This window comes from Vulpes vulpes, chromosome 8, assembly GCF_048418805.1.
Source record: "Vulpes vulpes isolate BD-2025 chromosome 8, VulVul3, whole genome shotgun sequence".
Classification (NCBI taxonomy): Eukaryota; Metazoa; Chordata; class Mammalia; order Carnivora; family Canidae; genus Vulpes; species Vulpes vulpes.
This window is the reverse complement of record NC_132787.1, coordinates 105063976-105089065: the sequence shown is the minus strand read 5'-3', so window position 1 is coordinate 105089065 and position 25090 is coordinate 105063976.

The window sequence follows — 25090 nt, the reverse complement described above, 5'->3', positions numbered from 1 at the left end:
CTCTGAGAACCAGGTCATGAAGTGGACACACAGGGTGACGGCCTCTTAAGGGAGCCGGGACTGACGTATTTGCTATCTGCCTCCATCCCCTCTTCTTAACAGCTCCCCGTGTGCAAGACGAGAATGACCCCCACACACACATGGGACATGTCCTGGTGGCACCACAGGAACCAGCCACCTGCTTCCTCCTAGAATTTGAATCCTGAATGAGGCCCAGAGCGAGTGGACATCGTGGGCCAGTCCTCTTGGGAAGCGAAGAGGCAGCGGGCAGCCTGACTGTGTAGACTCCACGTCAGTCCTTTGTCCTGCTCAGAAGCCTCTAGAACCACCTTGGCTACTGGCCATGCCTGAGCCCTGGTCCTCTCCTCTCCTCTGAATTTGTCTCTGTTACTGGTTGAATTGTGTTCGCCCAAATTAGAATATTGAAGTCCTAACCCCCAGGACGTCAGAATGGGACCTTATTTGGAAATGGGGTGACGGCAGATAGACTGAGTTGAGATGAGGTTCTAGAGCAGGGTGGGACCCTCATCCAATGTTACTGGTATCTTTAGAAAAAGGGACATTTGGATACACACTGGGAGCGCACACTGTGACCATGAAGACCACATCTACGAGCCGAGGAGGGTCCCCACCCCCTCCGAAAGAACCAGCGCTGCGGACACCTGCACCCTGGGCTTCTGGCCTCCAGAACTGAAATGTGAGAAGGACGAGGTAGGCTGCCCCAGAGAAATCCTGCCTGAGTTTCCAGGCTGCCAGCCTGCAAAATGCGACTTGCCAACCCCCACAACCATGTGACGCAATTGCTTCAAATACACCTCTCTGTCTCTGCCTCTCTCTCCCTCTCTCTCTCTCTCTCTCCCTCTCTCCCAGCCTCGCCTGTTTCTCTGCAGAACCCAGATACAGTCTCTCACATATCCTTCCGATACATTAACATTTGCTTACATTAACCAAAGTTTCACCTCTTGCAGTCAAAAAACCCTGATAAGACAGAATGAAAGGTTTTTCCCTTTTGATTTTTTTTTTTTAAGATTGTATTTATTTGACAGAGATAGAGAGAGAGCACAAGCAGGGGGAGTAGCAGGCGGAGGGAGAGGGAGAAGCAGACTCCTTGCTGAGCAGGGAGCCTGGTGTGGGGCTCGGTCCCAGGAACCAGAGATCATGACCTGAGCCACCCAGGAGCCCCTTGATTGAATTTTTTTTAAAAAATGCTGTTTCTTAAAAAAGTGCTAATCGCTAAGGCTAAGAGCTTGTTCAATCATGGAGATAGGAGAAAAGAAACAACGGGGATAACTGCTGGCAACATCCCTCAAACAGTCCAAGGAGCTTAGTTAACACAACTTGAGACTATCTGGCCGGCTGGCGAAGCCACCCCCACAGAGGAGCTGACTACATCGGCCGGAACAGTCTAAGGCCATTAAGTATCCAAGTGCTCCAACTCCCATATTCCGATTCCATTTTCATCAAGTGGACTTTGGCTTCCTAGAAACAAAAGTGCACTAATCACGTCTGTGCAAAAAGTTGGTCTGTAGGACATTCATTTCTCAATGGAAAAGGATATGTTGACTTTTTATACATGAGTCACAGGAACTGGGTCAGTACGACTCCTTCTGTGAGAGAAGGATCTGTTTTGGCCAGTTGACAAATCTGGTTCTGAGCCTGCAGGACTGGTGGTACCCAGAGGCCCTGGTGGGTAAGTCCTTTAAGGCTGGGAGGACCAGGCCCTGCAGCAGCCTTTCTGGGAGAGAGCAAGCCCGTCTGTTTCCGCTGCATACTGTCCCTCCCTGACCTGCCTGCACTGGCTCTTAGTTCTACGTTCCTTCACACTGTAGGAAGAGCTTAAGGACGGGCTTTGTAGAGGGTCCTGGTGTGGCCTGTGCCACACACGCTGCCTCTCACCACCGTGGTGCAGCCAAAGATGAATCTTAATGGAACTCTGAATAAATCACCTCTCCTCTGAGAGTCTCCCCCAAGGGGTGGAGCCCCCTGGTCTCTAGGCTTCCCCAAGGAAAGTCTCCCATGTTCTTTACTCACTTACCACTGGGTGGCTTCCTCCAGAGTGACACTCCCTCTAGCCCTTACACAATCTCATTTTTTTCCTGTTATGTGACCTGTGCCCACTGGCCTCTTCCTCCCAACCCACCGCCTTTGTTTAGCCTCCCCTCGAGCTGTGGTGCCAATGGCCCACCTGGACCAGGAGCCGTCATGGAAGGCTGTGGACAAACAGCTTCTGCTCCAAACCAGACCTGACCCCCAGGCCCGACCACAGGAGGCACTGCTTCTGCTGCCTCAGCGCAGGGACGCAGGGACGCGGCCTGCCAGGCCTATCCAGCCCCTCCCACACCTCCATCTCTCCTGTCTTCTGCTCCTGCGGTGCTTGGAGCTCCACTACCCACCACCTCCGACCAGCTTCCTCAGGCCCGCTCCTCTGAGATGTGTCCTGACCCTACAACCTGAGGCCTGGCCTCTGAGGGTGGCCCCGCCCGGTCACCCTGCCCCAGTCAAAGCCCCAGCTTGTGTGCCCTCTCCTGGCCAGCCCGTCACACCCACCTCGGGCTGGCCTGGCGGTCACGTGGGGCCTCAGCCCTCCACCCTAACTTCTGGCTCACTCCCTGTCTCTGCTCAAGTCAGAACCTTGGCTCCAAACCCCAAGCCTGGTTCTGCCTTTGACCCCGGGATGGGCACCGGTCCCAGGCCGGCCTATGGGAGAACAGTCAGGGCCGGGCTCCCTGCACAGCAACAGATTGGGCCCCGTGCGTGTCACCCACAGTTCCCCCAGCCCCCGGAGGATGATGAGGGCACAAAGACAGACAATAATGAGAGTTCACAGGCTGTTTGGAAGCAAAGGGAGGCAAAGCGACCAATTGAGCAGCACCAAAGTTTCACACAAGGGCCCACAGAGCAAGACAGCAGTGATAAGGTCAAGTGTGCCCTGCAGAACCATTGACGACTCTTGCAGCATGTGAGGTGGATGGAAGCACAGAAGCCTGGCATCGAGGGGATCCCTGGGTGGCTCAGCGGTTTAGCGCCTGCTTTTGGACAAGGGTGCGATCCTGGAGACCCGGGATCAAATCCCACATCGAGCTCCCGGCATGGAGCCTGCTTCTCCCTCTGCCTGTGTCTCTGCCTCTCTCTCTCTCTCTCTCTCTCTCTCTCTCTCTCTCTCTCGGTCTATCATGAATAAATAAATGAAAATAAATCTTAAAAAAAAAAAAAAAAAAGGAGCCTGACATCGAAAAGGGGAATGGAGGGGAAGTCTTCATTCAGGGAAATGACCCCCAGGTGTTCCCCCACCATGTAGCCAGGAGACTCCCTTCCATAGGAATCCCCCGAAAGAGTCTCTGGAGAAAACTGAGCCCAAGAGGCCGAGGCTTCGAGATGGGCTGGGAGGCAGTGGGGATAAAGTCAGAGTGGGGGCCCGCGGAGGTCCGAGGAAGAACCTGGCTGGCCCTTGCCCCCTTCCTCAGTTTTGCTGCCTGCAGTGAACACTCCCCCCATTCCACCCAGATGCCCTGGGGCCCTTGGAGTCCTTCTGGGTGCGCCTCCTGGGCATCTGCCGCTTGAGCTTCTCGTGGCTTAACCCTGCAGCTTGGCCAAGAGCTCCAGAAGCCACTTGGTGGGCACTTGCTCAGTCCCCAGGGTGGCCCTTGGCTAGTGACTGGCTGGTGGCTGTTCTCCCAGGGCAGCACCAAGGAGCTGAAATCGCCAAGAGGCCACAGCGTATAGCAGGCAGCCCTGCTCCGCCACTTCCTGGATGGGAGACAATGAGCCAGTTAGTCAACCTCTCTGAAAAAAAGAAACAAGTAATTCCTGTCAAGTGGATTAGCAAGAGTGCAGTGGGCGAGCACCGGGCCTTGCACAGATACTCAGAAATAGTGGTTGATGTTCCCTCACCCAATGAGATGGTATAACTAAGAGACAAAAGCCTCCCACACAGGCCATAGGCTCACCCTGACCCACCCAGAATGGGTGCCGCCTTAACGATCTCCCTCCTCTAGCAAATCCTGCCTGGAGAACCCTTGGGATCTGTGGGTGAAAACCAGGGGCTTACAAACCCCCCAGAGGAAAGGTCGCTGGCTCCTGGGAGCACAAAGGGACAACAGGTTGCCTGGGGCCAGCCTGGAAACACGGAGGAAGACGGGGACTAGGCTGCTCAACACCCCTGGGGGAAGGGAGGGGGTGTCCAGGTGTCCCAGCCTGGATTCCCCTGGGGGTTGACTTGGGAAAGGCACAGGGCAACCTGGCAGGTGCTCACGTCTGCAGCAGGTGTCCTGGCTTCATCCGCCCTAAATTAGTAGATTATAGGAGGGGCCTGGGGTGACGGGCGAAACTGAGTAGACAGGCAGTTACCTGGTTAATGGGGGGGGGGGGGGAGCACACTCAGCCTCGCCCACACACTGACAGCACAGCACACAACGCCCCCCTGCCCACACGTGGATCAACGTTTGCTACTCTTTAGGGTACACCGACCCTTATTTCTCTGTGTCTGGGCTTCCTACCCGGGCAGGGGTGCATGTCATTCAGGGGTGAACCTCCTGGCGCAGCTATAGGTGCCTGGGGAGGCTTGCTGTGTGGACGGAGGGGTGGGTTCAGGTAGTGGTGGTGCCACTCCAGCGAGGAACCTCACTTAGAGACGCTCACGGTACTGACCGGAAACATTTCTTTAAAAAAGAGCGCACTTAGTGATCTTTGAAGCAACCTCCAAATAACAAGCGGGACTAATAATGGTGCGCCCCCTCCTTTTCACATAGAAACTTTGAAGGGCATTTCTAACATGAATATTTGGGAATATGATATTTGAGTGTGGTGTGAGTGGGGTTTTGGTTTTGTTGTTGTTTCTATCTTAATGAAAATTGAATTAAATTAATGAAAATGGTATGGGTTTTGCCATGCAGAGACTCTGTTCTTTCTTTCTTTCTTTCTTTCTTTCTTTCTTTCTTCTTTCTTTTTATCTATCTATTTATTTATTTATTTAGAACAGTGTTTCTGTTTCGGAATTCACGTCATTGATTTTCTCAACAAGTACCAAAAGCTCCTCTCCCCAGATGTGGCAATGTTGGGAGGACATACGGGGTTTTTCCCCCTTCCCTCATCTCCCCCTGGTCATATGTGAATAGCAGACAAGCTGGTGAGGCAGCCAGAGCTCTGAATTCTGGTCCTGGCCCCTGATCTAGTAGGATGTGACTTTAGTAGCTCATTAACCACTGTGAACCACAGTTTCCTCTTACGTTAAATAGACCCGCCTCTCTGGGTTTTTATGGGAACTAAGTGAATTGATGTTGGTTTATACTTTTCCAACTGGGCCATGAGTTCACTTGAAAAAGTTCAGAAATGTACTGAAGGCTCATGAAGCCACAGGATAAACATGTCACTTCGCCAAAGTGTCAAAGATCGGAGGAGATATGATTTCGTATTGAAACCAACATGAGTTTATAAAGGAGAATGGCGTTAAAAGATAGGAATTTTAAGGATAAAAACTGAGGCTTCAAAGAAACTTCAAATCGGGAGCTCCTAGCTCCAACCTCCGTGTCTGATCTCACCGCAGCTCAGATTCTTCCCTGGTGTGGGTTGGACTGTGCCCCCCGCTCCCCAAAGATATATCCTGTGAGTGTGACTTTACTTGGAATAGGGTTTTTGCAGATGTAGTCCGGTTAAAGATAAGGCTGCGAAAGTGGCCCCTAAATCCAGCATGACTGGTGTCCTTATAAGAGCACATTCCGTGTGAAATCAGAAACAGGGTCACGTGGCAGAGACCAGCTGTAGGCCATGGGATGACAAGGATTGAGGGCCAGAAGCCGGCAAGAGGCCAGGAAGGATTCTGCCCAGAGTCTCCGAGGATGCGTGGCGGCCCGACACCTTGATTTTGGTGTCTTCTGGCCTCCAGAACTGCGAGGGACTACATTTCTGTTGTTTTAAGCCTCCTAGTCTGTAATAAGCCACCTTATTACAGCAGCCCTAGGAAACGAACAGACCCCCTGTCTTCAAGAATGTGTGGGAATCCCTGAGGTTGCCAGAGGGAGCAGGAGACTTATTACTAAACCAGGCATCTGCCTGCATTGGCTGTGTGACCGTGGACAAGTCACTTCGCTACTTCGCTGCTCAGAGCTCCATTTCTGTCTCATTTGTGCCTGGCCTGTTCCTGGCATATGCTCTCTTGTGTCACTGTTAATGTTTGCTGTTCCTGTCCCGCTGTTAGATTCCATGAGCAGAATCTAGCCCCGGGCCACCACCTGAGGGGAGCTGGGCCTCAGGGTGGCAAGGCCCCGTATGCTTCCCGATTAAGGTCCTGGAGGAAGGATGGCAGCTCAGGCTTCGCCCTCAGGTGCCTGGGAGTAAGGCCATAAGGATCTTGTGGCCCAACAGCTCAGAGAAGGTGCCAACCAGACTCCCAGGGCCCTCTGTCTGCCTCAGCCACAAGGACTGAAACGAGCGGAGGGGCCTTCAGACCAGACCCCAGAGAAGTTTCTTGTGTGCTCTGCCCATGGGGGCGGCAGGATGTCCATACCAGCCATAGGTGCCGCTGGGTGCTGAGTGCCTGCCTGTTCTCAAGTCAACCAACTACACATGAGTGCTCAGGGGAGGCTTTCTCCAGGAAGTGGGGTTCCAGCCAAGCTAAGGAGGGGTGGCTTCATTGATAGGATCTGTTTACCTGTCTGTGTTCTCCATCATCACTGTAACTCAGCACAAGGCCAAGCGTGGAGTAGGTGATTGGAAAATATTTGTGGAAGTGAATCAAGCCAGGTGGAAGGAGACAGGAAGGCGATTTCTCCTGTAGGAATGACTCCAGTGAGGTCTGAGTGGGAGCACTCCAGGCATCAGCAAGAGCGGTGCCTGGGAACATGGGACCGAGAGACTGCGGGGCCCAGGGCCTTTCCCACCCCATCCTGATGGAGACTCAAAGGCATTCTGAGACCAGCGCCCCCAGCACTGGCCCTACATTGCCTCCTCTTCCACACGGAGGTGGAAGGCTGTTTGGAAAGATGAGGAGAGGAGGCTGGGAGTAGGAGTCCTTTTTTTCCCAGACAGTTCTGGAAATAATCCAGTTCAGTTTTTCCTGGATCCCACCCAGACCCAGGAGCCCTGCCGGCCAATCCTCATGGCCTCTGGCTGGTGAGCAGCAGGGGTGCAGGTGCATTTTCTATAGCTGTCTTCCAGTGGGGGGGGGGGGGGGCGGGCACCTCTGCTTGGATCCCCTGGTGCAATGCTCTGGTCTCTTGGTCGGAGTCTCAACACTTAGGTTCTCCTGAGAGAAACTTGGGGAGTGCAGGACACCCCACTTCACTCACTGACCGTGTCTTGGGAGACCTGCAGGCAAAGTTCTCATCCATTATGTGCTGGCCTAACAGCTTCCGTGTCAGGACTCGCCTCTGACCTGAGACAGGTGCCTGGTGCTGTGGAAGATGATCCTGTACCTGCCACTGACCGCTACCCAGGCCGGGTGGGGCGGCCACAAGCGGGCAGCTGCACAGCACAGGTGTGTGTCCCAATGAGGGCACCCGGGGGCCCCTGAAGGAAGACGCCTCCAGACAGCAGGGACCGCGCTCCTGGTGAAGAAGCAACGGCTGCCAGTGAAGTTCATAATGTTAACAGCTGCCATGTTTAGCACCTATTAGATGCCAAGAGTTTACATCCCTGTCTCCAATTCTTAGGGAAACTCCAGGGTATAAATATCTTCTTTTTTTAAAAAAGACCATTTATTCATTCATGAGAAAAACAGAGAAGCAGAGACACAGGCAAAGGGAGAAGCAGGCTGTCTGCAGGGAACCGGATGCAGGACTCGATCCCAGGACCCCCGCCGGATCACAACCTGAGCAGAGGGCAGATGCTCAACCACTGAGCCACCCAGGTGCTCTAATGAAAACCCAAGACCCCAAAAGATGGCAGAGCTGATCACCCCAGGCCTCCCTGCCTCCCAAGCGCACCCTCATCTCCCACCCACACTGCACCCTACCTGGTGGTCTCAGAGTTGGTGCAACCCTGCGCAGGTCTGGGGAAGAGGGGGAAGGGGACAAGGAGGGAGAGGCATCAGGACCTGTAGGAACAGGACCAATGAGACCTTCCCCTTCCAAGGGCTAATGCCGTTTTTCCCTGGAAGGAGGCCCTGCGCACCCCGGTGGCCTGTCCCGGCAGGGGTGGGGTGTCAGGACAGGCAGGCTGGCAGAGTGAGTTTTTGGGTCCAAACTTCGGGATCTTCAGATCCGTGGGTCAAGGGCCTTTGGTGCGATGACGGCGTGCGGCCACTAGGTGGCGCCCGCACCCCTCCCGCAGGACCGTCGGGGACCCCCCACCCCCACCCCCGCGAGTCCTCCAGGAGCCTGGGGGCGGGGCTGGGGCGCAGAGGGGCATCCCCGAGGCCTTCAGGGTGCCGGGGCGGGGAAAGGGCCCTCAAAGCGAGGGAGCCCTGGGAGAGCCTTCGGGGAGAAAGCGTGTCTTGCGGACACAGTTCCCCACCCTGATGGGCCCCAGCCCGGATTTGGAAGAAAGGTCTTAGTTTTAAATCACAGGTCCCCAGCCGTCGTGATGCCTTGTTCTTGTCATTTCACATGCCCCAGTGTGGCTCAGAGAATATTCCTAGGTCTGCGGATGAGATCCCAGAGAGACAGGCCTTAAGAACCAGGGTAAGGGGCACCTGGGTGGCCCAGCGCTTGAGCGTCTGCCTTCAGCCCAGGGCATGACCCCGGGGGTCCTGGGATCGAGTCCCACATCGGGCTCCCTGCAGGGAGCCTGCTTCTCCCTCTGCCTGTGTCTCTGTCTCTCTCTGTGTGTCTCTCAGGAATAAATAAATAAAATCTAAGAAAAAAAGAAAAGAAAAATCTAGGGTACAGAGTTTCTTCAGGACAGGAGAGACAGGGAGCCTCAGAAAGGCTCCATGTGAGGGAGGGATGGGGAAAACCACAGGTGACTAGGAAGAAAGCTGTGTCCTGAACTAGGGGGGCTGGATGGGGAAGGGGGGCAGAGAGGAAGTTAGCAGAGACTGTACCCACCGCCCCTTCTCCCCATGCCCTTTGGTCTGCTGCCCAGGGTCATTACTAGCTCTACATCCTTCTCTGGTGGCCACACAAGGACACATCCTCCCAGGTCGATGCCCTGCACCAGCCCTGAGCACAGCCTCGGTCTTCCTCTGTAAGACTTCCTTCCATCCCATTCCTTCAGAGCTCTGCTAAGAGCATGCTGATGAGCCCACCAGCCAGTCGGTGCCACTGCATTAGCCGGTGACGTGTTTGCGCCCAGCACTGTCTGGCAGCGGAGGGTGTTTTAATAGGAACCTCCCGCATTCACTGTCCTAGTCCAAAGCAGTGACCAGTAGTGAAATGTCAGGCAGAAGGGCCAGCCAATAGCTGGGGACGACCAAGTGTGGGAGGGAGAAGCCTCTGAAGTGCCTCAAATCCTATCAGAGAAATAAGCCCACTGGAATCGCCAGTAAAATCAGCCCCCCCCCCTTTTTTTTTTTTTTTTAAATTTTTTTTTAATTTTTTTAAATTTATTTATGATAGTCACAGAGAGAGACAGAGAGGCAGAGACACAGGCGGAGGGAGAAGCAGGCTCCATGCACCGGGAGCCCGATGTGGGATTCAATCCCGGGTCTCCAGGATCGCGCCCTGGGCCAAAGGCAGGCGCCAAACCGCTGCGCCACCCAGGGATCCCCAGCCCCCTTTGATCAAGGGCCCTTCTCTGGTTCCCAAGGCCATCTCCTGCTTAATTCACAGGGACAACGTGTTGGCCAGTTGGCCTGGGGTTAGCATTCAGCTCTGTCCTACCCCAGATCCTTGTACTGAAATGGGAAGGTGACTGCAGTTTGAACTCGGAGCCAGGGGCCATTTTTGGCTCAGTGAGACGAAGTAAGTCACTTATTCAAGGTTCTGTGATAAATCTTAATCGCAGCCAGCTCAGAATTGTGTCTCTGTAGGTCTAAGACCAATGGTATATATACATGCCTTTTATAAGAGGAAGTCTTGTTCGTTATTTGCCATAATAGTTTCAGACGGAGGAGCAGATTAGCTCAGGTCAGAATTACTGGCATTTGACAAAATCTAGTTAAGCCAGTGTTTTGTTTGCAAAGGATTTAACCGGGATGCTATTAATGCTTTAGCCAGAGAACACTTTGAATATAACACAGATGCAGTCTCAAAAAAATAATAAATCTTACTCCTAAATGTTAAAAAAGAAAGAAAAGATGCTTTTACGTGGCGAGTATAAGGGAAGTCAAAATGACATATTAGGGGAAAGTATTTGTAATATATATCAAAGATAAAAGACTAATATGGTTAATATTTAATAGAACTCTTTAGGGGATCCCAGGGTGGCTCAGCCATTTAGTGCCTGCCTTTGGCCCAGGGTGTGATCCTGGGGTCCCGGGATCGGGTCCTACATCAGGCTCCCTGCATGAAGCCTGCTTCTCCCTCTGCCTGTGTCTCTGCTTCTCTCTCTCTCTGTGTGTGTGTGTGTTTCTCATGAATAAATGAATAACATCCTTAAAAAAAAAAAGAACTCTAAAATTTGAAAGAGGAGCAACTGAGTGGCTCAGTTGGTTAGGCATCCGACTCCTATCCTCAGCTGATGTCTTGATCTCACCATTGTGAGTTCAAGCCCTGCATTAGGCTCCATACCCAGCATGGAACCTACTTAAAAATAAAGAAAAAAAAGTTTAAAATTTGAAAGAAAGACCCAAATTCCAATAGCGAACTACATAAAAAACCATGAACATGAAATAAAATGGCTCTGAAACATATGAAAAGATGTTCAACTTCACTCATCATTAGAGAAACATACATCATAACAAACCCTAGGGATGCCTGGGTGGCTCAAGTTGAGTGTCTACATTCGGCCCAGGGCATGATCCTCGGGTCTGGGATTGAATCCCACATTGGACTCCCTGAGAGGAGCTTTCCCTCTGCCTGTGTTTCTGTCTATCTCTCTCTGTCTCTCATGAATAAATAAGTAAAATCTTTTAAAAAATTGTAACTACACTAAAATGGCATCTTCACCTATGAGATTGGCAAAAATTCAAAAGCCTGTGAACACACTGTGTTGGAGAGGCCATAGAAAAGTTGGCATTCTCATACATTGCTAGTGAAAATCAAAATAGTATAGCCTTTTGGAAATGATTTGACAATACTGAACAAAACTATATGTATTTATGCCCTAGCAACCCCCTTTCTAGGAATTTATCCTGAAGATATGTTTCCAACAACGTGAACAAACATAGGCACGTGGATATTCATTGCAACATTATATATAACCGCAAATTCTTGGAAACTGCCTCAATGCCATAATCTGAGACACCATGAATTAAACGTGATAGGCCCACAAAATGGAGTACTAGGCAGTTGTAAAAAGAGAGAGAGAGAGAGAGTTCTAAAAACTGCCATGGAATGATTTATAAGATCTATTAAGTAGAAAAAAATAAAGTGTATGTGTGATATGCTATCTTTTCCGTAAGAAAGAGAAATAAGAACATATACATATAAATCTGCATGTTCTTGCAAAAAAGAAACATGGGAAGGGTAAACTAGAAACTAATTAAGCAAATAACTTAACAGGGTGGGACAGAATGGAGTGGAGGGGAAAGGAGAATGATATTTCTCTGCATCTTTTTAGCGTAGTTTTGGCAAACTTTGGATCCTTGCTAATATGTAACACATTCAGTAAATAAAATTAAATCAGTATGAATGGGGAGGTCACCTCTAAAATTGAAAAAGCCAAAACAACAAAACTCTATAACAAATAGATAGCATAACCACACAAGAAAAAGAACTGATTCAAATAACTTTGAATACAGTACTTTATACCCTCAGTCTAAACACAAAAAGAACAGGAGGGGCACCTGGGTGGCTCAGCCGGTTGAGCTTTGACTCGATTTTGGCTCAGGTCATGATCTCAGGGTTGTGAGATTGAGCCCCACATCAGGCTCTGCACTGAGTGGGGAGTCTGCTGGGGATTCTCTCACTCTCTTTGCCCCTCCCCACTGCCTTCTCTTTCTCTCTCTCAAATAAATAAATCTTAAAAAAAAAAAAAAAAACCTGGAAAAAAGAAAATCATAAATTTACTTAATAATTTTGTGGTTGGGAGAGATAGAACAATTCTGAAACAATTTCTGTGTATCGTAAGACTGAGAAAATGGGTAAATACATTGATACTAGAAGCATCGAGAAGGATGATGATAGCAATGGACTCTAATATGCGGATCAACAAGAATGCAGGAGTCCGTGCTGATTCTAAAAATGAAACAATGAAACAAACATACAAGTAAATTGGGGGAGACAGGAAAGCTTTTCTTTATAGCAGAAAGACAACCAATGTAGAAAATGAGAGCTTGAAAATATTTCACAACCATTGTTGAATCCCTGCTTCAAATGAGAATTCTAAAACCATTGAGTGTGTTGGGTAACTAGATATTTATAGCCTCAAATCATCTCCCTGGAGATCACTTAGTAATTATAAAGAGAAAAAGGGGCGCCTGTGTGGGTCAGTTAAGTGTCTGACTCATGATTCCTACTCAGGTCATGAACTCAAGGTCATGGGATCGAGTCTCACATCAGGCTCCATGCTCCGTGTGAAGTCTGTTTCTCCCCCTCTCTCTGCTCCCCCACCACTGCCTGTGCTCTCTCCTAAATAAATAAATAAGAGAAAAGAACAGTATCTTTGCCATGGAGAAATCTGGAGAGTACCACCTTCGCCAAGTACTCAGAGTAAACATGAACATAACAGGATAGTCTGACGTCACATGCCTCCTGGTGTAATGGATGGAGAAGGACACGATGTCAGTCAGGTAGCATTCCTGCCAAAATAACACAATCTGAGTCAGATCTTGAGGAAACAATCCAACAAATGCAAATTGAGAGACCTTCTCAAAATAACAGGTTTGTATTCTTCAAATATGTCGGTGTCACAAAAGACAAAGAGAGACTGGCTGTGAAACTTTTCCAGATTAAAAGAATGAGATGTTTTACAGAAGCTTTGTAAATTTACCCTAACATTTATGTTAGAGGTATAAAAGATCCTTGGATAGGTAAGTCAGGTTTTAAAACCGGGTAGAAAGAGGATTGACCTTGCCAGAAATTAAGATGTACTACAAAGCCATTTTAAGGAAAATAGCACTAAAACAGACCAACAGACCGAGGCAAGAGAATGGAGGACTCAGACCCATGGGGGGCCTTAATCTAATAGGACTAGTGTCCTTATAAGGAGAGGAAGAGATACCAGACAGACCCAAGAATATTTGGCAACCTAGTGTAAGAGTCTGGCATCACTATCAATAGGGAAAAGAGTATATATATATACACACATCTAGGTAAATGCTGTTGGGAAAATTGGTTCCCTACATATAGAGAAAAAAAAAATCTAGTTCCTTACCTAACATCATATAATCTATTCCAAAGATACACTGACATATTACAAGAAAGAAACATGAAAGGCAAGCAAGCATGCTCTGCTAAATTCATCAGTAATCAGAGAAAAGGAAACCAGAACAACAAAACAGTTTCCCACACCAAAGGGCTGAATAAACCAAGCACTGGGGAGAGGCAGGAAGTGGGTAAATGCTTCTTACGCTGGGTGGTGAGATTGTGAATTTGTGCAGCCATCCTCTGGAGTGATCTGGAAATTTGTAATCGAATTCCTTAACCTAATTCTAAATAAGGTTAATCCAGTAGAGGACCCTGTGATGCCACGCCTCCACGGGACAAGGGTGTTCTTTGTGGCCTGCATTGTGGTCCCATCCCTGGGGAAGGTCGTGATTGATTCCAGGTCGAGGTAGGTCAGAGCAGATTCAGAAGGAAGCAATTGAAGAGATCAGTCGTTAAAGGACAGCATCAAACCTGAAGAAAGCCCTACAGGCCCAAAGATAAGACAATTTGAGCGTTAATAGGGTTGATCATTGAAACGGATGAAGACAATCAAACGTGCTTACGTTCATGAGTTTATAATGATAGCGAAAGAACAAACAAGCAAAAACATATTGATTACCCTTTAGACAACACTAGGAAACTGCTCCATTATTTTGAAAGTGGCTAAATAAGGGGGAAAAATTAAGTATTTTTTCTGCTTTTCTGATATGAATTGTATCTCAGAGTTAAACCAAATAGGTGACAAAGAAATGTTTCTCTTTATTTACATATTCCAACTAATAAGCTAACAAAGAAAGAAGGAAATTAAAATATCACTCTTATGGCTTGGATTTTGCCCCCCTTCTCTCTAAATTCACGTATTGGAGCTCTAACCCTCCCGTGTGGAGATAGGGTCCTTGTGGAGGTAATTAAGGTTAGATGAGAGCATTAAGGTGGGACCCCAATCTAATAGGGCTAGTATCCTTATGAGGAGAGGAAGAGACACCAGAGGTCTATCATGCTCACAGAGGGAAGGCCAGCCGCATGAGCATGAGGTGAGAAAGTCACCATCTGTAAACCAGGGAGAGACATCTCACCAGAAATCAACCTTGCCAGGACATTGATCTTATCAATCTTGGATTTCCAGGGCTGAGAAAATACACTTCGTTGTTTAAGCCACCCAGTTTGTGATATTCTTTTTTTTTTTTTTTTAAGATTTTATTTATTTATTTGAGAGAGAAAGAGAAAGAGTGCACGAGCATGAGCCAGGGGAGGAGCAGAGGGAGAGGGAGAAGCAGACTCTGTGCTGAGCGGGAGCCTGACGTGGGACTCCATCCCACAACCCTAAGATCACGACCTGAGCCGAAATCAAGAGTAGGACGTTTAACCAACTGAGCCACCCAGGCGCCACCAATTTGTGGTATTCCATATGGCAGCCCGAGAAGACTAATGAATACACACAGCATTTCACAACTCTTTATGAATGGGCGGATCTGGGCAATGATCATCATGGCTGATAGCACCACAAAAGAGAGAGAACCAGACATAGGTACCTCCTAATGGTCCCACTCAGGTGGGGGTCTTCTCTAAGCTAACAAAAACAGCGAAACCAAGCAAAACAACCCCGAGCCTGAAAAACTTTTAGATCTAACCAGTAATTTACAGAAACTACAAGAATCGGGGGACATGTTAACCAATACCACAGGATGCAATTAGCAGAGTCCAGAGTGTGGGAAATTTGACAATATCTGGTTTCTTCAACAGAAAAATTATAAGGAAAATAAAATAGAGGAGACGTCAACAGATTGGCAGAGACTGAAAAAATATAGCAAATAATCACAATGGATCACTTTTAAGTCACTTTTAAGAACTAGTGGATGAAATATTATGTCTGGGACATGTCTGGGATGAAATAGTAGGTCTGTGATTTGGTTCAAAATAAACCAGAGGGTTAAGAGGAGGAGGTACATATAGACAGGATTGGCCACAGACCAGCAATCTCTGATGCTGGGTAATGGATATGTCTGGGGCTATATTATTCTCTCTACTCTTAAACACCTGAAAATTTCTGTAGTTAAAATAATTTTGTGTGAGAGTATTTATTTATTTCCTTTTTTTTTTTTTTAAGAAAGGGAGCGAGAGAGAGCAAGCTGACTCAGGGCTCGATCTTACAACCCTGAGATCAACGACCTGAGCCAAAACTAAGAGTCAGATGATTAATCGACTAAGCCACCAAAGCACCCCTTGTGGTGAGTGTTTTTAAACATAATAAGCAAAATGAGACTTATTTTTAGCTGATCCCACTTAGGTAAGTGAAGTATCTATACACAGAACAGCATACACTTTACAAGAGCCCAAAGTGATAGCATCTAACGTGTGAGAGTAGGGAATGAGGATAAAGGGAATTGCGTTTCTTCTCTTTTTTTTTTTTTTTTTGAGTTTTTATTTAGATTTCAGTTAACATACAGTGTAATATTAGTTTCAGGTGCACAATTTAGTGATTCAGCACTTCCATACAACTGGTGCTCATCACAAGTGCCCTCCTTCATCCCCATCTTCTGTTTATCCCATCCCCACCCCCTCTGGTGACCACCATTTTGTTCTCTATAGTTAAGAGTCTGTTTGTTTATTTGACTCTCTCTCTCACACTTTTTCCCCTTTGCTCATTTATTTTGTTCCTTAAATCCCACATAAGTAAAATCATATGGTATTTGTCTTCCTCTGACTGACTTATTTTGCTTAGTGTAATACTGTCTGGCTCCATTTAGGATGGAGGGGTTTTTAAAGACCAATGATGACTGTCTACCACGGACGGAGGAGTGGATTAATACCATCCTCTACACCTGAAGTCCAAGAAAAGAGAAAGGATGGGAGATGGAATAGCACAAGGATGCACAAGAAATTCCTGTGGCCCTACCACTCAGAAAGAAGCATCGTTGCCATTTTAGTGTTTCCTTCTCGTGTTTTCGCTGTGCTTACAGAAAATGACCCTTTCCTTTTCACTCATTCTCAGGCTTTAGAGACATGTAGGAATGCATTAAAATTCTGGATTACCCATTTTATTATAGGTGTTATTTGGAGGCAAGTTGCTTCCTCTTGTCCAGTGTTAGTTTTCTCATTCTGAAAAGCATAAATGATAAGGTTGCGTGGTGATGAAGTAAAACAATCGCTGTGAAACTCATCTGGCATAACTGGGAACCCAGCAGGTACTCGGTAATTCCAGCTGCTTTTTCTCCTAGAGGTTCGCTGGGGTGGCTCCCCCAGGTACTTTGCACAGAGTCCTGCAGACAGAAGCTGTTGATAAATATTTGTCAGACTGAAAGGAACTGAGTAGTGACAGAGCCAGACCTCACATTTGGTTTTTTGTCTCATAGCATCTCCCTCTTCTGCCAGGATGGAGACACGCCCCCCCAAAAAAGACAGGGTGTCATGCACACTGCATCTTTTCCTATGTTATTCCATTCTCTCAGTTCTGAGTACGGTGAAAAAGAACTCACTATTGGGCCCCCCAATTTTCATGGCAGTGGTGAAACACCCCAAAAATGGTTTTGTGTTTTTTTGGTTTTGTTGTTTTGTCGAGGAGCATTTTCCAGGGAAGAGTTCAAAGATGTGGAAATTGATATGGGATGCCTGGTGGTTCAGTTGGTTAAGCGCCCACCCCATTCTTGTTTCCACTCAGGTTGTGATCTCAAGGTAATGAGATGGAGCCCCGTATTAGGCTCTGCACTCGGCATGGAGTCTGCTTCAGATTCTCTCTGGCTCTCCCTCCCACTCACCTGCTTTATCTCTCTCTCTCAAATAAATAAACAAAATCTTAAAAAAAAACACACACACACAAAGATGTGGAAATTGACAGAAATACTGTGAGAAATCTTGAAAAGAGCTTCCTGGTTGCAGGGAATATGCATGTTAGCTCTTAAGGACCCAAAGTGTCCCTGAAGGTGTCTTGCTTTCAGTGTCTCTGTTTCACATGAGCTCTCCTGGAAGCTGCCATACATGGTGATGTGTTGTGTTCCCAACACAGTATGGGGTGGCCAGGCACAGAGCTGGGGACAGGTGCCCAAACCAGTCATGACCCCTGCATGGCTGTGGGACTTCTCAGCTTCTGCAGCAAAGCTGTCCTCACCAAGGGGCCAACGGGTCCTGTGAATGTTTTCAGTTCTAGTATTTTTGGCATTCATTGTTAGTAGAAGTTATATTTGTGAATTAGAGACTTTTAGAAGTGTCTAGAATATTGTCCTTGTGAGTCTCAAGGGCCTGCTTGACATCTGGCGACAGCAGATGACAAGCACCAGGTCATATAGGCAGGTCAGCAGAGGCAGGTCCCCCACAGCAGGGTACAGATTGGAGCACCAGAAAGTTGAGCTGGCATGAGTCAGGGTTCTTCCCTTCCCTCTCAGAAATATCAGAATGGCACATGAAAAGAGCTCATTGGCATCTATTCCCTCAGTCCTGTTTACTTTTATGTTTTTATCATTAGTTTTTAGTCCTGTTTACTTTTTAAAATGACTGATGGAAATGTTAAAATCTAAGAGCTCTGGAGCTGGAAGGAGGCTGGTCCAGTATGTTCACCTTGTTGATCAAGAAACTGAGGCCCAGAGTGAAGGAAGAACTTACCCAGGGGACACATGGCTCTGGTCGCAACCCTGGGGTAGAATTCTGGTTTGCAATTCTACATCTCCCACACCTTGCCATTGGGATGAATATACTAATAGGTGCAGATTATGATCTGGATGTACTCATCCTGAGCACACCTATGCTTACTTCTCGGTAGTAGTCACAGTTAGGGTCTTCAATGCAGGTCGAAGAGGTAATTACTGCAATTATGTGTCTTAAACTCAGAACCACCTAATCTTGGTGCTTAAGGAGATTATATTACATATTACTATTATTCATGTATTCACTCTTGGTATGTTGCTTTATTGTTTACAAAGGACTTTTCCCTGCATGATCTTACTTAATTCTCTCAACAACTCCACAAGGTAGGTATTCATGGTTTTTCTATCATCAGGACCTGAAGGCTTAGACAGATGAATTAGACTCTTAGCCAGTAGTGTTTGACTCCCAAGGATCCTTCCCTCCAACCACAGAGGCCTTGGGAGCCAAGACTCCTTGGCCATTGGCAGGACGAATTTCCATCCTGGAAGTAGCAACACACGTAGGCAAACTTCTTTTGTTTGGCCTCAGATTGTCTTAAAACATCTTAAGCCAGCATTTTAAAATCCAGGGACTTCTTTAAAAGTGAGAATTTCCGATTTGTGTTTTTCCAAAGAAATCTGGAAGCTCTGGCAAAACTGGAGCCTTCTTATCTCTGTTTAGCAGGTTTTCCTTCTGTGGTGTGTCTGCTTTGCTTGGTTCTCATCATTGTGATTTCCATGGTTGCTTCTACCTGTAATAGAACCATGGTAACTGATGTTTACATCACTCCAAAGCATAGGGAGCTCTGGTCTTGGACAGGTGGCTCAATCTTTCTTAGTCTGGAAAGAATCTTTTCTGAGGGCAGGCAGTAGTTGGATCTCAAGGAAAGAGACACGCTCACTCATGCACAGCTGTGTTCACAAATGCTCACAGAGGACCAGCTATGGCCAGGCCCCGCTTGGTATGGAAGTGTATGGGGTAGAGTGGGAATTCCACTTCCTTAGAGCAATCTCAGCTGACCCAAATAACACACATGTAAGCTCCAGTTCCAGTCCTAACTAGTTATTACTAACTAACATGTGCCCTTGGCAAGCTACCTGCTCTCTAGGGGCTTTAAGAACCCTCCAAGGAACGGGAGGCTGGACTGGACAACTCAGGTGGTTACCCCTCTGTCTCTCTGGAAGTCTGTCCAGTTGATAAAGGCCATGGCTGGGCCAACCCACAGGCTGATTCTGGTCTAGGCCATCTTTTTTAGATAAATTGACAAGGAATAGATTTTTGCCCAGGGCTGCAGAGCCATCTTCAGGCTAAGTGTTGCTCCAGCCTATAGTTTTCTATCTCTAATAACACTGAAGAGCACCCCGCAGGGCTGTGCCAGAGCCCACTGATTGCTGACCCAGTGCTAAGTGGCTTATTAATGCCACAATTCCTGGGAACAGCAAAGGAAAATCAAATCTCGATAAAAATCATGGGCTCTCTGGAGCACAGACCTTTATCAAATCCCAGGCTACTATTAACATTTCAGGATACAAAGAGATTTTTGCTCTATTTTTTGAAAAAAAAAAATCTTCCTGCAGGAAGATTTAAATCAATAACAATTTGTTGGGATGCCTGGGTGGCTCAGTGGTTGAGCGTTTGCCTTTGGCTCAGAGGGTGATCCCGGGGTTCTGGAATCGAGTCCCTCATCAGGCTTCTTGGATGGAGTCTGCTTCTCCCTCTGCCTGTGTCTCTGCCTCTCTTTGTGTCTCTCATGAATATATAAATTAAAATCTTTAAAAAATAAAATAAAATAAATTTAAAATATCCATTTGTTGAGTGTCACCGCTGGTAGATAGTCTGGGGTGACTGAGCCTCAGCCTCATAGGGGAATCAGACGTGGCCTACATTTGTACAACACTTTACAGTTACAGAGCATATTCACATAGTCAGAGTTAATCCTTACTACAACCCTGAGTGGAATCAGAAACTCTGAGACGTCAGGTGATTTCAGTAAGGAGATGCCAGTGTTAAATGTGAAGTCTTCTGCCTCTGGATTCAGGGCTCTGCGACACACATACAGTTAAATTGTTGGGAGACACAGGGTGGGGGTGTTCAAGAAATGTATTATTATTGTTCTTTATGAAAGACTTTTGGAGGTGTTAACATTTGACATAGGATTAAGATGAGTATGATTTTTTTTTCCTGTTTGAATAGGTCATCATAGATCTGGAAAGTATAATAAAATGCAAAAACCAAGCTAACAAACAAAATGAAGGATTTATCATCCCAATACACAGGTATTGCCACTGTAAATGATTTATATTGCTCCAGTTTTGCATTTTTTTCTTGAACTAGTTGAAATCAGAAATCAGTCTTCTTTTTTTTTTTTTTTTTAAGATTTTATTTATTTATTCATGAGAGACACACAGAGAGAGAGGCAGAGAAACAGGCAGAGGAAGAAGGAGGCTCCATGCAGGGAGCCCGACGTTGGACTTGATCCCAGGACTTCAGGATCACACCCTGGGCCGAAGGCAGGCACTAAACTGCTGAGCCACCAGGGATCTCCTGAAATCACAGTCTTAATATAATTTTGAACTGTTTTTTCTCTTTACCTTACATTTTATCACGTACATTTTGAATGGGTTGAACTCCAGTAGGAAGTGATGGTGTGTGATTAGGGAATGCTGTGCTAAGAACTTAGCAGAACTGGAGAAAAGGTGTGGGTACAGGGAAAGGCAGGGCATACTCAGGAAACGGTGAGTAATTCTGTGAGGCTAACCTTGTGGTTCAGTGAGGAGTTGCAGTGTGGCAGGGAGTCTGGAAAGATATTCAGTGTCAGATAGTGGAGAGCCTTGAATGGCCCCTTAAGGATTTTGTATTCTCACTAAAGAACATTACACCATACACTGTACACATTTAGAAACATACAAACAAGAACATTTAGAAATAATTTACAATCTGTGCAAATAAAATTGCTATTAATGTTCGATACATGTATAAACTTCCAATTCCTTTCTGCACACATATATCTTCTTTTTTCCCCAGAGACACAACATACTGATTCTTTTCTAATCTTATTATAATTCCACATATGTCTTTCTTGGTCATTAAATTTTTTTCTGCAATAATGGTTTTTAAACATTTGATGAATTGGAACTCTGTTTTTAAACAAAATCTTACCAGGAATCTGAAAAGCTGAAAAGGATAAAAATAAGGCTACAATGATTTGAACATGAGTGGAGGCCCTGACGCCTGCCTGACCCTGTAAAATGCCCTGACCCCATTCTGAAAACCACGGTTGCATCACATCATTTTTATGGCTACATGGTAAGAATACACCATCTAGTTAATCAGTCTGCTCAGTTGTTTCCAATTTTCTCCTTTGTAAATTGATACTACATTCTTTGAGCACATCCCATAATTATTTCCCAATGAAGGTTTTTGAACATGAGTGTGACATAATCAGAGCTATTAGTGTGAATGCCAAATACAGTAAAATATGACTTAACTGGAATTCAGCTAACCACAATCCTTAATTAACCAATTTTCTTTTACTCAACTTGGGGAAACATAGAGGAAACTCCCCTCTTCCTCCCTCCCTCGTTCTCTCTCTCTTTCTCAAACACACACACACACACACACACATACACACAGAGAGAGGGAAAGAGAGAGAAAAAATTATGAAATAGGGATAAATTTAACAAATATGTGCAATAAGTAGACTCTGAAAACCATGAAACATTACTGAGAGAAATTAAAGATTAGCATAAATGGTGACATATACCATATTCCTGGACTGGAAGATTCAATTTTGTTAAAATGTCAATTCTTACCTGCTCCCCCCAACGCCAAATGCCAGTTCTCCCACAAACTGATACATAGTTTAAACACAGTGACATTCAAAATATTAGCAGGGTTATTTTAAAATTCAGTAAGCAAATTGAAAATGTATGTGGAAATCCAAAACAAAACTGAAAAAGAGCAGAGTTGGAGGACTTAAATTATCTAGTTTCAGGACCTACTACAAAGGTAACAGTAATCAAGGTATTATGGTACTGAACTAAAGATAACATATAATATAGACTAATGGAACAGAATAGAAAGTCCAGAAAGAGACCCCCACAAAAATATGGTCAACTGACCTGGCAAAGATGCCAAGACAATTAAATGGGGAAAGGATAATCTTTTCAATAAAAGGTGCTAGAATAATTGGTTGGCTACTTGCACAAAAAATGAACTGAAACAATAAACCTTATTTTGAAAAAACAGCAGAAAATCTTAATGACCATGAATTAGGCAAAAATATTTTAAATATGATACGTAGAAAAATCAATAATTTGGACCATCAAAATTAAAAATGTGTGCTTTTTGAAAGTGCAATCAGGAAAATGAAAAAGCAAGCCACAGACTGGGAGATCATATCTGCAAAACATACATAAAATAAAGGATTTGTATTCAGAAGATATAAAGAATTCTCACAACTCAATAATGAGAAAGGATAATTAAAATTAGGCAAAAGATTTGAGTAGATATTTTATTAAAAAAAATACAGATGGGGGGAATCCCTGGGTGGCTCAGGGGCTTAGCACCTGCCTTCAGCCCAGGATGCCATCCTGGAGACCTGGAATTGAGTCCCACATCAGGCTCCCTGCATGGAGCCTGCTTCTCCCTCTGCCTGTGTCTCTGCCTCTCTCTCTCTCTCTCTCTCTCTGTGTGTGTCTCTCATGAATAAATAAATAAAATCTTTTAAAAAAATACAGATGCCAAATAAACACATAAAAAGATGTTCAATATAATTAGTCATCAGGGAAATGTAAGTTTAAACCAAAAAGAGATACCACTACATACCCACTGAAGTGGATAAAGCTTAAAAGATTGACAATGCCAAGTGGTGGCTACAATGTGAAGCAACAGTTTAGCATTTACTTACAAAGTTAAACATTTACTTACCACATGACTCAGAAATTCCACTCTTGGATATTTTTCAAGTGAAATGAAAACATATGTCCACACAAAGATTTGTACATGAAGACTCATAACAGCCTTGTTTGGAGTAGCCCAAAACTGGAAATAATCCAAATGTCCATCAGTTGATAAATAACGAAAAATCTATAACTAAATGGAATACTGCTTAGCAATTAATAGGTGTGAACTACTGATATATGCAATACCATGGATGAATCACAAAACCATTACTAAGGGGGGAAAAAAGCCAAATCCAAATGATCCAAATGACTACACATTGTATTTTTTTAAAGTATGTATGTATGTATGTATTTAAGAGAGTGACAGAGAGACAGAGAGAGTGGGAGTAGTATATTGGGTGGGGAAAAGGAGCAGAGGAAGAGAGACAGACTCCATACTGAGCACAGAGCCTGATGCAATCCCACAACCCTGAGATCATGACCTAAGCTGAAATTGAGAGTCGGATGCTTAACCGACTGAACAACGCAGGCACCCCTACACACTGTATGTACGTAAACAAGTTCTAGAAAAGACAAGTATATGGTGATGATAGCAGATCAGTGGTTTCTAGAGGTTTGGGCTTGGAGATGGGAACTGACTACAATGTTCTAAATCATTTTGGGTAATGGTTGTATATATATATACATACATATGTCAAAGCTCATCACATTCACTTAAAATTAGTGAATTTTATTGTTAATAAATTATACTTCTACTGGCATTCGAATTCACCTTTGTTCACTTTTTTGTCATTTGTCATTCTTTTAGCCACTTGATGTCACATGTAATGGTTCAGAATTGCAGTGTCTTCTGATGTCAAGGGTAGAGTTTGTATTTTTGTTTGTTATTTTCTTTTCTGTTTTAAGGTAATTTTTGAGAGTAAATCAAAAAATTGAGAGTAAATTTTTGAGAGAAATAGGAACATCTTCTCCTCACCATCTTAAACATGGAAATCTTATAGATGATATTTAAAACCATAGGACTGGAGTTGTCCATATTTCTTAAAGTATCACTTTACATTTTGAGACACTATACTGACTTCCCACAATGATAAATAAGGACTGAGATCTCCTATACCTCTCTACTTCCCCTTTCCTATCCCCTAACATAGTTATAAAACAATTTTAGTTATATCAATAGTCAGTATATACTTGATCATGATGCCCAAATGGCATTTACTAGAGAACCACGTTAACACTATGTTCATACCAAATTTCTTATTTGGTAAGAAATAAGATAATATTATAATATAATATAATATATAATATATATAATAATTATAACAATAATATTATAATAATAATAATATAATAATATATATAATATATAATAATAATATAATATATAATATAATTATATAATAATAAATAATTTGGTATTCACTATGTTCATACCAAATTTCTTATTCAGTCCTTCACTTTTACTATGGTTACTCATTTTCTCCTTTTCTTCCCATGTGCTTGATTTTCTACACATTATTTTTCCTAAAATTTTAATAAAGTCTACCTCAATTCTATCAATAATGTTTTCCATAATCTTTAATATGTTATATGCATCTTACTCCTGGAGACCGTCCTCTCAGAGCCTTCCTTCCACATTCTTCAATTTAGCCTGGACATTATACAGATGTCATCTGGAAATTTCTATCCACTATCATCAGGGGGACTCACATGCCTCGTATGTTTTAGATCCCTTGCTTCCTCCATTCTACGGGGTTCCTTTCTTGGTTTACTCCCGTGTTTATTGGATCATTACCTCTAGTAGTCCACTAAAGGCACAAGGGAAGGGTACAAGGGAAATAAATTATATCAATTCTTACATGTCTGAAATGTTTTACCTTCATTTGATGGATAGTTTGGCTGAATATAGAGGTGTAGGGTGTAGATTAGAACACCGAAGGTGTCAGTCCCTTGTCCACTAGAATTCACTATGCTGTGAAGAGGTTCCGATTTTCTTCTTCCCCCTTTAAGTCTATAGCATCTTCTCTGTATCCCTGATATTCGAGAGTTCACAATGATGTTACTTGACTCCAGTCTTTTTCAATCCTTTTGAGTTGGAAACTTATGCTTTAGTTCTCAGAAATCTCTTTGTATTATTTCCTTGATAATTTTTATCCTCTTGGCTCTCTTCTTGGTATTTTCTAGCAGATGGTTTTCAACCTTGTAGACTTATTTTCTTGCTTTATC